Raw genomic sequence first — 15928 nt, forward strand, 5'->3', positions numbered from 1 at the left:
ATATGAATATGAATCTTGGATATTAACAAAAAAAATCAAAAGTAGAGTACAAGCAACAGAAATGAAATACCTGAGGAGAATTATAGGAGTGACAAGGAGAGATAAGATAAGAAACACACGAATAAGAGAAGAACTAGACATAGAAGATATTATTTCATTTATACAACAAAAACAATTAGGATGGTGGGGACACATACAGAGAATGCCAAACAATAGACCTGTGAAACAAATCTATGAAGCGAAAACACAAAACAAGAGAAGAAGAGGAAGACCTGAAAAAACCTGGAACGACATGATAGGAAAGATTCTACAAGGAAGAGATTATTTATATATATATATATATATATATATATATATATATATATATATATATATATATATATATATTTTCAAGTACAAAGCATTGACGCTAGTTGGTAAATGAAAACAAAAACAAGAAATAGAAGAAGCTCTAACTTGAAAAGGCAAAAAAGCTTCGATACTGCTCGGAAGATAAGTAATAAAGCCAAACGTTAATGAGTGAATTTTGTTGAAATCAGAAAGCAAGATCCAGAAAAATATCATGTAGGAAACCAATTGGTTGACTATGAAAAATACACTCTGCTACCCTCTTTCATAAAATATTGATTAACAAATGTCCACCACATTTGTATAACAAAATAAGATTTCGTAGCGATGTACACACTCTAAATTTGAAGTATAAAGGGTTACTTTCTCCGCCGCCTCATCGAACCACTCTATATAGACGATCCTTCAGTTATAATATATAAGTATAGTTTGTACAATAATATTCCACAAAAATATAAAGTTAGTAAAGTTTCTTCATTTGAGTGCTGTTACAAAAAATATCTCATCGCTGCTCAATCATGAAGCCATTAATTTCATAGATTTTATACTTCTGAAAAATTTTCAGTAATAAATTCAACATGTTTCACCTCTCTCTTCCCTCTCTCTCCTTCCTCTTTTTTTTTTCTTCTTTTTCTCTCGTTTAGTTTTCTTTTCTTCGAGGCTAGAGCTAAGATCAACAGTACCCTTCCGGTACATGTTGTTTCTAGCCTTATTTGTAGTTTTTTTTTTAATCATTTTTATAGATTGTATATATATATTGTATTTATATGGAACTACAAATGAATATTATTATTATTATTATTATTATTATATCAAATGTGATATGCTGGAAGACAACACGCAAAAAAAGATAAGTACCCAATAATGCAAACATAAAGTAAGAATTGGTGATAAATGTTGCAATTCCCAAGATATATCATGAGTATAGAACAATAACAAACTTCCTTCCTTTCTTTGGAAGATTCTCTTATCCCTTTTTTTGTATCAGATGGAGTAGTAGAAAGCCAAAAACTTTCTTTCCCAAAAAAAATAACAATCTATTCATTTTTGTGAGACCCAAGAACATAGCGGCAACATAAGTCCCATCGACAATAAATCTTCACGGTCAATAGGCATAGGCAATAGGCAATAGGCAATGTTCGGTTGATTCTATTACTTGAGTCACCAATCGAATGGCGATAGACCAATCACATTCCTATGATTTGTAATAACACGAACAAAAAGTACTATTCGATATAGATGGTTATAAGATAGTGATTATATATTCATCATATGAGGAGTCTTAACGTTCCTTTCTATGTGATTTTTTAAATATAGACGAAGGTTCCGTTTTCGATGTGGTGGTGGACGGACGTGCCGATAGCGACCGTCCACAAAGAAGGTACGCGGACGCCATTTTTGGAGACGGAATTCAGTTTGTGTTGTGATGTCCGCCGTTTTATAACGAGCCAGCAATCGTAAAAATAATAGTGTTGATAAAAATTGTTTGTGTAAAATATTTATAATACCTGCTCCCATTCACGCCGGTTGGAGGCCGGGGTGGACCGGATGCCCACGTGGGAGTGGGATCGCAACAAAACTACTTTATGAAGAAGACAATAGTTTTAATTCCAAGAACAGTAGACCTCATTTCGGACACAGACTTGCAAACTGCAAGACAGTCTTTGTCCCCCGACGAAGCTTTTGTTATGTAACAGCCAGTTACGTAACAAGAGGAGCATTGGTCAATTGCGCCTGAAGATAGGAAGCAACGACCATCCAAAATAGAGAGAGAGAGAGAGAGAGAGAGAGAAATATAGAAGAATTATTTATAGGTTCAGAAAGATTTTAGCTCTTTTCTCGTTTTGGATGGATATTTCATGTTTTTATAGAAACTAATTTTCCTGTTTCGTCACAAATTGATAAATTGTTGTGTTGTCAACTCTGTGCATCTATTCAACTTTAGAATATTTTTCCCAAACACTTAGTGTGCTTGGATGATGAAAAAAAAATGTACTTGAGTCTATAGTTTGCGAGAAAATAATATTCAACTATAATTTTATTCGAATAGTGACCTAGACTGATTCAAGGTAGAAGTATTTTGCAAATTTTGCTCAATCTAGTTTCAAATAGTATTCCTCATCATAATACAAGTTACTTCGTTTTGAAACTGGAGAAAGCATGTTTAGTACCTTTAAGAGTAAGTATCTTTACAATTGTTGAAGGTTAATTATATTTGTTGTCAATCTTCTTTGTATCTTTGATAAACTATCACCTAAAAAAGTTAGAAGTTCTTTTTTTTCATCTCATTTAATCACACCTGCTGAGAAGTAGAAAAATAATTGGGTTGAATTTGTTATACATTAGTACCCATTAAAATAACAAAATAAAGTATAATGAGGAAGAGTATTGAAATTTCTGAAGAGTTGAGTTCTGGATTGAACAATCACACAAAATCACAAAACAGGATAAAGAAAAGAAAACTAATTACATAGATGAGATGAAATTTTGGTTCAAAATGTACATACGAACTAGAATCATCAAAAAAAAACAAAATGAAGAGACCATTATAAAACGATTCACATCAGATTTCAGCAAATAGAAAACAAGTAGGGAGAAATGATAAAATAAATAAATGGATGCAATTGGAATCAGGAAGGAAGTCCTAGGAAGAGATGGTGAAAATAGATAGAAGAGAACAACAAAATTGGAAGTGACAACCTTGAAGACGAAATGCAGAAAAAACCTGTAGATGAAATAAATTTCAGTTACATATGAATGATACTGACACTGCAACCCATCAAAACGTTTCAAAATACTGAAACATTGGAAAATTCAGAACCAAAAATAGTTTGAGAAAGTTTGAAACAAATTTTGCAAATTTGAAGCAATATTTTTGTCACTAATTATGTAGCACGACTCGTGCTTATTTTTATATCCAGAGGGGGTGGAATGTTTGACATAAATTGACAGTTGAGTTATAAAATTCCAGCTGTTTCAAACAATAAAAAATGAATTTTCGTTCAAACGTGCGACTGGTCTTAATTGAACCCGAAAAACCCACAGTGACCCACAAACGGTTAATTAGCATGCGACAGACATTAATAAAATCAACATTACCGGCAAGAACGAGCCCCATCGACAATAAATCTTCACGGTCGCGTTCTCCTCTAATCAAGAGGAATGATGCGCGGCTTGACTCGAGCACTTGAGTCAGCAATCAAAGTGGAGATAATCCAATTATGAACTAGTGGCTTTCAATTGAGATTCAGCTAATATAGTGTCTCGATACGCAGTCTGCGTGCACAAACTCCCACAGATTGCGCTGCGATTGGCGTCGGGACGCCCACTTGTTGCTAACCGTGTTTTCATTTGAAGACGTCGGGGGTGAGGAAGTAACGCCTTCAATTGTGAGTGATGAGTTAGAACGATGCGGAATTTCTTTGTTTATTGTTGCGAGCTGCCGGTGTAATCATCGGTCGCGATTAATCATTATAATAATCTACGTAGAGATTCCAGGAGTGATGATGTAGACAGAGGAGGTCGTACGAGGGGACGACCAAAACATTCGGAAGAAATATCGCGCAACATTTTCTTCGCTGGAACTTGTATGTCAGACGGCGGAGTCAGTTGAGACGACTTCCACGGCTTTATTGTTAGAGGTTAGAGCTACTACAAGCTGTCTTTTTTTTTCCAAAACTCAGTTGAAATGTAGAAATTCTACATTTCTCTTGATGTTTTGGTACCTCAAATGAAAGACAAGACAATACAGTGAAGAATTATTAGAATTCTTTCTGTTTTTCCAATTGATGAATGATGAGTTGGAGAAAATACTAAAGTGGTGTAAAACCACCATTCAAGCTATAAAATCGGAATTTAGTTAATGTACCCTCAAAGCTAAATGCGTTCGAAAATGTGGTTGGATTGAGCTTTATTCATAAGTTTCTATATAATTGACAATGAAACTACTGGTCTATAATAACGTCAAAGATCCTCTTCATCATCTCAGATATAAGATTAGCATAATAGTTTATCAACAGAAAAGAAACTTTTTGTGGGATAAGTTGCAGCGCCTAGACGAAAGTTCAGATGAAGCCATAGAGGAAACTACAATAAAGAATCAGAAGATATCTCCTCTTCAGGAAAGTGAATGTGATAAAATCTAATGACAGTTTAGAGATTCAGAGCTCCATTGTCTGAAAAAGGTGTTTGACAGATTCAAAATTTACTGCCGAGACCAATCACATATAAGCAAATTCATTACTCCACAGTTCTTGTGTTCGGGCAGATGGTTAACGGAAAAACAGATTTGTAACAATCTTTCCTTAAACAGATTATTTCATGTAAGCATTAAAAATTGTTCTCAAACGCCATACTTAATTATTGAACTGACAATTCGTTTTAAAAGATTCAATTCTAATGAAAAACAATAATAGAAACATTGAGTTTTATCCATAAGTTTCTATACAATTGACAATGAAACTACTGGTCTATAATAACGTCAAGGATCCTCTTCATCATCTCAGGTATCAGATTAGTACAACTTGTGGGATAAGTTGCAGTGCCTATACGAAACCTTAGATAAAGTCTAAGAGGAAACTACAACCTGGAGTGACAATAAAGAATCATTTAGGAAAATTAATGTGGCAAAAACTGATGACAGTTGAGGGATTCAGAGATCCATTGTCTGAAAAGGGTCATTGACAGACTCGAAATCTAAGAAAAAACATTTTTTAATACATTTAATAAGGTCATACAATGACAAAATGGCGTTTGTACATAAAGTGAGTTATTTCGCTATATGAGAAGACAGTTTCTTGATATCACAGAGGATGGATACATCAAAAATTTCTATTCATTTTCTACGAAGTACTTGGCGGTTGAATACTAGATTTGAATAAAATACTGAAACAACCTGACAGAATAGTAAGGAACCATAATATTGTTGGAAATATTGTAAATGATGTTTATTGTAAATAACGTAGACGTGAAAAAGAATTCCTTCTATATACCCAGGTCAGACAAAATTCACATAGAAAGGTACTACTTTGACTACTATTTTGTATAATTGTCGTTATAACCTGAAGACGATTGTGGATACTAACAATCGAAACGTCGTGAATTAACCTTGGTTTGAAATCTTTTTTCATTCTTTACATTCTTTTACATTTTTTCATCATTTATTTTGATCATTTTATTTCCATTTAACTTTTTCGTTATTGAAATAATTATTATTTTTATATATTCCATCTTCTTTTTAGGTCAGAATAATTTGTTTTTTCAGAAATTAGCGTTCTTGGATTTTTTCTAATCACTTTTTGACATTATAACTTTTTCAATCAACTCAACCGAATATTTATTTGATTTGATTTTCCATAGATCTCCAATCAGTTGAAAACTCTCCAGACACTTTTGTTTTCGTATAGAAGGGAAAATTTTGTGATACTTTTTGATAGATATTTCAATCAATAACTTGTAAATAGACTTCAATACTATCAGGAAGTCTATAATGAATATTTTGAAAATTTATTGAACGCTGGAGTGGAATTTGATTAAAATTTCTTTGAAAATGAAACTGGTGATTACTGCTAAACCGATCTTCAAAAATGAACCAGTTTTAAATAGGGATTTTAAATACCTTATTGAAGCAATGAGTACAAATATAGACGAGAGCAAATGGTGAATCCGTTGCTTATCACCTAATTATTTTTTTTGTAGTTGTTAGTCTGTAATCTAAGTCTTAGTGTTTTTTGTTTTGTATCACAGGTTTCTGAAGGGAACCAGTCTTGACAGATCAGGCTCCTTTTAACCATACTAGAGCTATTACTCTATTTTACGTATGGTTAATAAAGTCCATTATTATCATTAGTATTATAAAAGTTACAGCAAGCGCCAAACGTGATGGCGAGCCGTCCCCCATGCACACAAACTCATTTTTTGTACTGTACTACTACCTATAATACTGGGCAATAAGGGCCACTGAACATGCTGGCAGCAACTGTATTAGGGTCTCAGGCGCCTCGCGGCAGGCCCCCGCACCTTGTCTCAGGAACCTCTATACCCATCACACGACTGTGAAGACACCATGTGTTGAAGACACCATCCTGGCAGGCATGACGAACCCCTTGGTTTCAGATTTGAGCTCATCTGAGGCTTACAGCCGACAACACAAAGCTGCTTGCGCTGTCAACGGGAAGACACTGTGCCTGTTGTGGTGGCGTCGCTGCTTGCATTATTTATTTTCTCATGTACTCAGAAAATTCAAATCCCCCGCCTGTGTAGCCGCGTGAGTGATGTTCCGAGGTGCATAAGCATGCAGTCTGTGACCGTACGTTCTGTATCCAGCGCGCGGGAGGGTGCTGTGCAGTGCTGCCGTTAAGGTACTATTGTACCGCATTCGGTACTATTCCATGATTTTGATACGAAGATACTACCCGGACCAATATGTAGACTAATCGGTACTATTTACTATAATCCCAATTTTTTACATTTTCACGTTGACTCCCATCGAGTACAGTAAAAAATAACAACAATATGTGTGGCAACAATGCAATTCCGTGTTTCAAGTTCCAGATCAGCAAATACCGTACTTGTGTCAAAATTGCGAGCTATCATCATAACTCTGCATTATTTAATCCTGTGTTCTGTATTGTGCCTATGAACTGTGGTTCTGTCATCTGTCAGTCAGTCAGCAGAACAGCAGTTTCAACTTCTAACCTCACAACTCACCTTGAGAAATTGGTTTTATTGTTTTGTCAAAATAAATAGGAATATGGACAGGTAAAAATAAATTCTCGAATCTAGCTACTTGAAAACGTCTTTAGTATTGTTCATTCTATTGTGACAGAAACCTAATTAAAACAAAACACATTTGCAATCGTGAGAGAGCAATTTGAAGAAGGAAAAAGACACCTTTTTATCAAATGTTCTGATTATGATCTTTCTCTTAAGGAACATTTCTTAGTTTCCAGCAAATTTTTTACTCCATATATTTTCCGAATTTAAATGGATAACATTATTACACGTTTGGCATTACTGGCATTTGGTCTGAAATGACTTATGCGCATGTGCCATGCCTAGTCTTGCGCAGTACATTTTGGGTACTATTTTCTTGTAAATTTCGGTACTTTTTGAATTGACGTTGCGGCAGCACTGGTGCTGTGGCTGGTGTGCTGACGTCGCTGCTTGAAGCAATTATGCCCACAGAAAATTCAAATCTCCCGCCTGTGAACCACGATGTTCTGAGATGCAGAAGTTTGCTAGCGACCACGTGACAATTTGGTACACTCTGAATGGCTGTCTCACCGCCTAGCTAGCTGGGTGATAGATTGAGGACACCACGTGACAAGTTGGTGCACTCTGGTTGGCTGGGTGGTGTGTGTGTGTGCCTTGCATGGCGAGCTGAAAGGCAACCTGACTGGTGTGATGACGTCACTGTCTGCCTGAAGTGGGGTTGTTAAAGAAGATTCTATGCATTATTATTATCATCATTATAATATTATTGACAAGACTACAAAATAGAAAAACAAATATAATTAGACCAATGTGGTAATCTATATGTACGCGCCTCGTATATAGATAACAATAATCAACAGTCATATTAGCACATAGAAATGAACTTTGAAAAATGCTTTCGAGAGAGGGGAACCACAGTTATCTCTCAGAACATCAATTCGGAGACAATTTTTGACATCGTTAGTAAATTATCAGAAACAGCTGCAATACATACGTTTTTTGTCAATAAATTGAAATAAACTTCCTCGCGTAGAAAATAGGCTACAAAATAATAATAGTTATTTCAATGTGGAGATGATCTGATCCAAATTACTTTGCAAATGAGAGTAAACATATCGATGCTTTCACATATTCCACATTGGTGGACTATTAATGCCAAAATTAATAAATAAATAATAAAATATAAAAGTGATGGAGTGGAGGGTATTTCGAAAAACAAACCTAATATATTTATACAGTTTGTGAAGTTTTTGTCTCCGAATACAGACTTTCTCAACACACTAAAATAAAAAAAAGGGGAAAGAGCTTGAAAAAATTTGAAAGAGATGACTTTAGAACACTTCAAAATTGATGGTTATAATTATGTAAACATTTACAGAACTCTGGCGTCAGAGTTTTGAAACATCTGACATTGGTAATGTCGTGTCCGAAGCTAACGGAAGTAATAAGAGTGACATTAATAGTGGAATAAATAGATTTCTCTCTCAAAATAATCTAATCATTAGCTCGTTAATTACAGATTGGTATATCAAATCTACGCATTCGGGAAAATAATATATTGATTATTATTATTCATTCCATCACAAATCAATGAAAATGAATTCAATTCTCTGCTTAAAAAATATAATGAAACATTAGCCCATCCTTCACTTAGGAAAAAAACTTATAATGAAGAATATACTAGTGGGAAGAAGATTGCCGGTAGTCAGGTATATGAGGGAATCAAATATTATTCATTTCCTAATATTGTGAACAAAGCATCCAGCATTAGAAATATAAAAATATCAAAATTTTAAAGGAAATATTGATGCTTCATAATGTCTCTATAATATAACTTGCCATAATTGTGATTCAAATTATATTGGAACAACTTTCAGAACATAATCGAGTAGAATAACTTCACATAAAACTGATTCTGCATCGAAACAGGTCACAAAATTGAATTTTAATTCAGAAAGCAATATGTCTGGAAGATTTCTTGAAATGATCCAAGTCAACAAAAATCCGAAGAATTTGAATCTATTTTCTTATTAGTCAGTGGGCTATGCTTGAAGACTGGCAGAAAACAAATCTAAAGAAATGAACTTTAAACGTTTAAAGTTCATCTTTAAAGTTCATTTCTTTAGATTTGTTTAGTGCCAGTCTTGAAGCATAGCCCACTGACTGATAAGAAAGTTTATGTTCCTTATTCAGAGGAATCGGGCAACTTACGGATATGCAGTTGGTTAGTATCTCATCCACTAGATGGAGTGATATTTTGTGATGCTCGCTCCAACTTCGGAAGAGGAATGAAATACTCTGAAAGAATTTCGATTTTTAATTATGGAATATCATTGACTTTAGGTCGATGATGGCCCCTATCTTGCACAGACGAGTGGCTAATGAGACCAAAACCGGTCTGCAAGTGTGCCCGTTCCAAAATTGAAGGTCGACTCTTTCAGTTGTATTGCCAATTGCATATGCAAGAAATTTTCTGTGAAGATTCCTGCACTGATGCCTGTCGGATATAATCCAACGCCCTTCGTTGTATTAGCCAGGGGAGTAGTTGTTTTCTGATAGGCGTCAGTCCATTCAACCTACTGTGTAGGTGTTTATCGAGACTGGCTTGAACGTTTAAAGTTCATTTCTTTGGATTTAATTTGAATCTAAGTAATATTTAAAGTCATTTGCTAGAGCTGGGTACTCTTCATTCATATATAAAATTCCGGAATGAGTTACATACTGCATGAATAATTCATTGGATTATTTGAGATGGAAATCCTTTTTATTATTAATGTCATTCTTGCCATTACAGTAAGCTTTGGTCATGTCTTGTTTTTGTTAACTTTTACAAGTAACTTTAAAATAGTATGAAAAATTTCATGTTTTGATGTTTCAGATTTTACAGTTTGTTAAATTTTAAATAAAGTGCAAAGCAATATAAAGTGGCAGGTATAATCTTCATTTTGGTCAATTTTTCCCATTGTAGAGCCCTGAAAATCAACATCGGTAATGAAGAAGTAAATGTATCTATGAGTCTTCACTGATTCTGTCCCAAACTATGTTATAATTCCAAAATAGTAGGCACTAAATTCTCAGAAATGACAGACGTTCCGCCTTAATCTTTCTCTTGCAGTGGCGTACGGAAATTAAACTACATTGATGAGGAAAAGTGATAATGAAATTTATAGAATAATAACCTTGACAACAATGTTTTCTTTTTCATGCAACATTTCTGAGAATTTTGGGATCACAAAAACTATTCAGAAAACATGGAACTTATTGATGTATTTTATGGCCATTATTTATATCATGAACGAACTTGAATTTTTCACCAAGCACCTCACCGTCAAAAACTCTCATTGCAGAAAATTATTTCAGCGGAGATAAGGTGATAGAATTTATTCTTAATGATTAGCTGATACTTTCAAATTACTCAACACCGTTTTGATAATACTGAAATTGATATGACATGATTTTTAATAATCAACTTACCATAAAGAAACTTCCAAAATATAACACTATTTTGTCGATTGGAATGAACCAGTTGAACGATATGGTAATAAAAAGAGTGGTAATAAAATAAATTATCAACTAATCCATTTGTGTGTTTAAAAATGAATAGTTGTAAATAGAGCCTTGGATTAAAATTAACAATCAGTGTGAATCTCATGTCAATTCAGATATTACAGGTTTCTGCAAAACAGTACGGAGTACGGAGTATGTGTGTTGTAACTCTTCCCATCCAGTTGACGGAAATAAATTATATTGGGTTGTTTCAAGTTTTGTCAGTTTTGATTTCATGTATTTTTGTAGTCCCATTTCTCGATAAATATTTATTCTACTATATCGTGGTATATACTGATGAATAGAGAATTTGATACTCTAAACATTGATGTTGTTAATTTTTTTCTACATTTCCGTGTATTTCCTCTCTTCGCCTTATTACTATATGTTATCGTTGACAAATTTGTCAAATTGACCCAAGGCATTGCTGAAATAGTCCGAAAAATCAACCAGGCATTTGGCAATGATAATGTTGATGAATGCATTTTTCGACGATGGTTTTTCAAGGACAAAACACAAGCACTACAAGAAAATCCTTAAGGAACTCTAAGAGCGGAGCCTGTGCGAAAGTAGTGATTCACATTGGATGTGAATCGCTGGAGATTAAATCCATTTGAAAAACATTCTCAGGAAGTTTATTTCACATAAACTCAGTTCCCCAAATGAAAACGTTCTTGAACAGTGAAGTTCGAGGTGTACTGAGTTGAACTTCAAAACAATGAGCAACCACAGTCCGTCGCGTATTTCTGATATGTACCGTTCTTGATGGAATCAAATTTGCCAAGTCACTTGAACATTTCTTGTGAAAGTATCTATAGAAGAGAGACAAATCTCCAACCTTTCTTCGATGTTTCAGACTATCGAGGTTGCAAGTGATGTTCGCGTCTTCAATCAGGCGGATGGCTCTTTTCTGGATGGAATCCAGCAGCTTCAGGGTATGCTTAGGAGCTAAGCTCTATACATGAGAACAATACTCCAAAGAAGGTCTGATCTGAGCTTTATAAAGCATTAAAAGTTGTTGAGATGTGTACAGTTTTCTGGTTCGGAACAGTGTTTAAAGCTTTTGAGATGCGGCTTTTGCAATTCCAGCGACATGATTGTGCAAAGACATATTGGTGTCTATTTTAACCCCCAACAAACTTATCGAAGCAGAAAGTGGAATTGTCTGACCTGACATTATTATATCTGGATGTTTGGAGAAAATCGATGCCTGGGTTTTTGTGGCATAGAATTGAAGCTGGTTATTTCCACCCCAATTTGAAATTACTTCTAGATCCTCATTAAGATATGGAAACTCCTGCTGCCGGTGAAGATGTGCATCCGCCGATGATGTCCTGGAATCCAGATGGAATGATGTTTCTGAGATTTTAGCCTCGAAGATGAGCCCTGACAACAGGAGATATTTACGACAGTGCTTGGACACCGATGAGACACCCAGGGACTTCCCGAAGGTGGAAACCCACAGTGGTTACTGTATGATGGTCAGCAGCGGATGTAAATAACTATAACTTTCTGCAACCGAATAGGACCTCAAGTACTGCATTTTGGGTCGTTTTCACATAAGTAGGCCAGGGTAACCCTGGGAATCTACAGAAGAATGTGCAGGAAAAACTGGGGGCTGAACCCAAATATGACACTCTGGTTATATACAAGGGTAGTGAGACCCATGATAACATACGATGTAGAGACTTGGTTGACAAGAACAAAGCAATCGGGTATGGCTAGACTATTAGGCGGCATACAAAGGCTGGCGTGCCTAAGTGTCCCGGGAGCCATGAGAATGACCCCAACTGCAGCATTTGAGGTCCTACTCGGACTTTCACCGTAGCACAGCTACATGTAAACCTCGACTGGTGACACATAGGCTAATACAGGGGTAAACCCCAGTCAGCCAGTCACTCGGTGCAAATACATGAAACTGTACAATGAACTGAAGGTAGATCCAATACTAGGAATGCCCGTTGATAACACAGTTCCGTAGTACAACTTTCGAAAAAATTTCAAAATCATCATATTAAATAGAGAGGATTGACAAAATGCTCCACCGGTAAAAGCGGAGGAAATTTGGTATACAGATGGCTCAAAGACCCAAGATGGAATGGGAGGCAGAGTAAAGACGAGATTCGCACCCAGCCTCGGACATAATGCAACTGTGTTCCAGGCAGAAGTAGTGGCCATCGAACACTGTGTAGGGAAAATAAACAGGCGGAAGGTCCCAAATAAAACCAATGCCATTTTCTCCGACAGCCAGACGGCAATTAAGGCGCTCAGCTCATTTCAAGTCTTCTCAAGACTGGTGGGAAGCTGTCTAAGCTCACTCAAGGAGCTAAGTATCCAAAATAGGGTCACTAGGGCAATGAGGAAGCTGATGTTCTAGCCCGTAAAGGCGCATCCAAGGCTATGATCGGCCCAGAACCCTTCTGCGGGCTAGCGAAAGCATGTATAAAGACATCCATAAACTCATGGATGCAAGCCGAATCGATAGATTGGTGGAATAAGAGTTCATGAAGAAATCATTACCCAGATTGACGGAAGACCTGCTAAACCACAACAGTGAGATAGTAAGGGTAGTGGTAGGTCTACTAACGGGTCATAGCCGACTCAGGAAACATTTGACCAACATGGGTCTGACAGAAGGAACCCAATGCAGGTTCTGTCAAGAAGAGAAAGAAATCGCACTGCTTGTGCTCTGTGAATGCGAAGCGATAGCGAGGCCGAGACACGCAAGATGCGGCGGGAAAGAGAAACCAGAGGCTGCCAGCTATATGAAGGGGTCGGTGTCAAGGCTATATAGTCTCATCAAAGAGATCAAGCTAGACAATGAGCTCTGACAACCAAGGAGCATCACAATAGATATTAAAAGGTCGCAGTGAATCAGGCCATGGGCCATCTCCCCGACAATCTAATCTAACCGGGACAAACCTTCACAGCATTCCGCCATTCAGGACCTGACAAAAAAGGCCTTCGTCGACTTCATCGAATCCCGAGCACCCAATTTTTATGCTGACGGAATTATTCGAATTGTGTTGTGTAAATAAAAGAGGAAAAAACTTTTGAAACAACATAATACATAATATCTGTAACTACTGAAAAAAGCGTCAATTACATGAATGTTTTTTGTCAGCTAATGAACTTTAACTTCGTAGGCGTAGGCAATGACCAGATACATTACTCAGCACCGTCGAGATCAATCACAGATAAGCAAATTCATTTCCCCACAGTTGGTGTGTTCGGGCGGATGGTTAACGGAAAAACAGATTTGAAATATTATTTTCTGGAGTAAAAAAATAGGTTGTAAGTAGATAGAGGGTCCCCAATTTAATAATCCATATGTCATAACATTATGAAATAGTGAATGGTATGTCATGATAGCCGCTTCCCTACCTAAATTAATTTTAAATTGTCTAATAGCATAAATGGCCTTAGATAACCTACTCGAAAGATTGTCTGTGTGAGTTTTCCACGACAAGTTGCTGTCCAAGTGAATTCCTAAAAACTTTAACGACTGAGCATCATTTCCTTGCTTTAAGAGTATCATAGAAGCTGTTTTCGCTTTATCGATTTGTAATTTATTTGCATTGAACCAATCATTAGCTGACTCAGTTATGTCCTGGATAACGGTGGTTTCCTCTCCTTGTCTCACTCTCGGATAAAATGTTGTGTCGTCGGTATATAAGATAGTCTTCTTGAAGATTGAAGATTTGATTTGAATGCGAATGTAGTGGCATAAGTAACAAAACAAAATCGAAAAACTCACTTGGAAATGATGGAGAAAGCCAAATCTGGAAACATCCTAAAGACTCATATGTGGATTTTTACAAAAAAAACACTTAATAATATTCAGAGCTCCCCGATCTAGCACCAAACACCAAATACCAACTTTTTTATCTGATCAAAGTTCTCCAATCCATAACACAAATGTGTAACATTTAACCGATCCTGTAAAAAGCTTCGATAAATACTGAAAATTAAGCGTTTTTTTTCAATTTTCGACGCGGAAATCGAAAACAAAACTATAAATATTTTTGTTCGCGTTTTGTAATGGAACAAGATTTGTAGAAGTCCAGTCCATTAACTAAAACTGTGTTTAGGTTAATAATACTTCATTGATATGTTTATGAGCTCACTGTGAATATATATGAGTTTATTTCAATAGACTCCGGCAAATTTCTTTTTGTAACAGACTTTAACGGCATTTTTTCAATTTGATCGAATGTGAGTTGATATATTGTCTTAATTCTTGTTTTGTGTTGTTTAATCCACGTTATTAGGCAAGATAAAAAGGAGAAGATTTTATACATGACTCTCTACAAAAACGATCGTCGGAATATTGTATTACTTCGTATACGAAATTTAATTTCTCAGAAAGTTTGGATAATAAAATCAATAAGCAGCTTCAGGGTATGCTTAGGAACGGAGTTCCATACATGAGAACGATACTCCAAAGAAAGTCTGATCTACGTTTTTGAAGCATCAAAAGTTGCTGAGGTGTGTATAGTTTTGTTTCGGAACAGTGCTCCAAGCTTTTGAGAAGCGGCTTTTGCAATGAGCCTTTTTCCTGAGAATAGTACAGTGAACGTGTCACGAGAGGCAGCACTAGTAGTGGGGACAAACAAACTATTCACATGTAAAACAGTGTTATTTACGTAATATTAATTTATAATTTGAAAGTATGAATCTGACATGAAAAATTATCTTGTGCTAGTATAATGCCAACAAAGCATTGCTGTTTTGCCAATTTTACGTAGGATAATCGATATCAGGAAGAAAACGTGTTTTTTATACCATTTATAAAAACTCATATTAATTAGGTTATATGTAAGAAATGGATACATGCTTCGAAGAGAGTGGATTTAACAGTGCAAAAAATAAATAAATATTCATGGGTATGCTCTAAACATGAAATGAATAGTAAATTTTTCATAGTTAATTACTATTGATTAGAATGAGATATAACTTCAATCGTTTATTTAATTATATTCATTTATTATATTTAATTAAATTCATTACAGTTTGAATCTACCGCTACTCTTTTACTAGAGTCTGTATACTAACCTATCTAATCTGGCAATATGCTAGTACAGTAATTGATGAAAACAAAATAAGATGGGCTATATCGGGTTTTTCCCCTTTCAAGTCACCAGGACCTGATGGTATAAAACCAGCCCTACTTACTTCAGCGGGGACTGGACACTCTTATGCCGCACCTGGTTGGAATATTCAGAGCCTCTCTAGCTCTGAGGTATATTTTCAGTAAGTGGAGAGAAGAGTAGTATTTATACCCAAACCAGGTAGGATGGACTACACCCTACCAAAAGCA

General features: G+C 35.8%; 1 protein-coding gene across 6 annotated transcripts in view; it reads right to left on the reverse strand.

Annotated features, from left to right (window-relative positions):
* Positions 1-15928, reverse strand: part of LOC111517492 (uncharacterized) — a 297412-nt gene that overhangs the window by 54339 nt on the left and 227145 nt on the right. Inside the window, exon 1 of one of the 6 annotated variants that reach the window (XM_023173669.2) lies at positions 10537-10625. The exons of 4 other annotated variants lie outside the window; for them this stretch is intronic. The gene's annotated coding sequence lies outside the window, so the exon portion shown is untranslated. Of the gene's footprint in view, positions 1-3447; positions 3579-10536; positions 10626-15928 lie in introns of those variants that run through there. One more of the 6 variants, XM_074182898.1, reaches the window with a different exon arrangement.

The sequence above is a fragment of the Leptinotarsa decemlineata genome, unplaced genomic scaffold (genome assembly GCF_025532065.1).
Source record: "Leptinotarsa decemlineata unplaced genomic scaffold, Ldec_3_MD MMD2_tig00026330_RagTag_RagTag, whole genome shotgun sequence".
Taxonomy (NCBI): Eukaryota; Metazoa; Arthropoda; class Insecta; order Coleoptera; family Chrysomelidae; genus Leptinotarsa; species Leptinotarsa decemlineata.